The sequence below is a fragment of the Euprymna scolopes genome, chromosome 17 (genome assembly GCF_053919585.1).
Source record: "Euprymna scolopes isolate OS-2025 chromosome 17, ASM5391958v1, whole genome shotgun sequence".
Lineage (NCBI taxonomy): Eukaryota > Metazoa > Mollusca > Cephalopoda > Sepiida > Sepiolidae > Euprymna > Euprymna scolopes.
Genome location: NC_136498.1, coordinates 68,008,099 through 68,009,360, shown reverse-complemented (window position 1 = coordinate 68,009,360; position 1,262 = coordinate 68,008,099).

Sequence of the window (1,262 nt, the reverse complement as noted above, 5' to 3'; positions counted from 1 at the left end):
TCTAGTAGGCTCGCATACTGGCCGTCATTATCGGGCACACGGGTAGGTTCCTGAACAATCTGAGTGAGGTCATAGGCAATGGAGAAATCATGACAGAACCTCCCCTCATCATCATGCTCAACAATGTTCCTTGTGGTCGCCCTCCCCATTTGACTGCAACCGCCTTGACTATTTCTTCTGGGATGTAATCGAGTCCAAGACCAACAAGCATGCCCACAAGATGATGGTCAACTCTCTAAAGGCATTTGCTGTTATAGACAAGGACATGATCTCCCCAAGTGTGTGACTCATTTTGCGTCCACCTTGAGATGGTCGTCTCCACCAGGGATGTTTACATTTAAAAACAATGTAGTATTTAACTCCAACTGCTGCTAAATGAACTGCCGTTTTTCTGCATATACAGATTTGCCTTTTCGTTTTCTTTTTGTCAAGTGTCGGATTTTTGCTGCAACACCGTGTATACATATATTTTATGTCTGCATATTTGTTCTTTGATTTGTTCTGTGTTCCTTATTAGTTTGGGGGTTTCAAAATGGAACTAGCCAATGTATCTGCCGAAAATGTTTTGAGCCACATTACTTTCAGATCCATCTAGATCCATCTTCAGAGGTGGTTATCAATTAAAAAACACGTTTATTCTTATATATTTACTAGCAGGAAGACCCGACATTGTCTGGGATTGAATGAGAATCAACAAATGTTCCATCCTTTCATACTTTTATTGTCATCCAAATCGGTGAACTCATTTTTCAATCAAACCAATTGATTGCCTGCTCTAGTTAGTGACCCATCACAAGACACCAGGAAAAAGCTTCACATGCCTCCTCGCGGTTACTTAGTCCGCAATACACTGCACTGTAGAGAATATACTGTTAATTTATAAAATTATCTTTAAATAACGGCTTCACTTAAATTTTAAAATACAAAAGTCAAGTATCATGATTCAATTGTGATCTTAATAGAAACATTCATTTCGAATACACCCTGTCTTATCTAAGAGCCTACTGTTGATTATATGGAATTATTTTTTACATAATTACTTGAATTAAAATTAAACGTACAAACGTCAAGTATCATGGTTCAATTGTGCTCTAAAAAGAAACATACATTTCAAGCGTGCCTTTGTCTTATAAAAGAATCTACAGTTGATTTTATAGGCTGGGCCTTTCTGTTTGTGTGGTGATAAAACTTCTCAAATGCACTTGTGATGTTAGGTTGTATGAAAGTGTTAACTTTGGTAAATATTGGACTTCCCTTTTAAA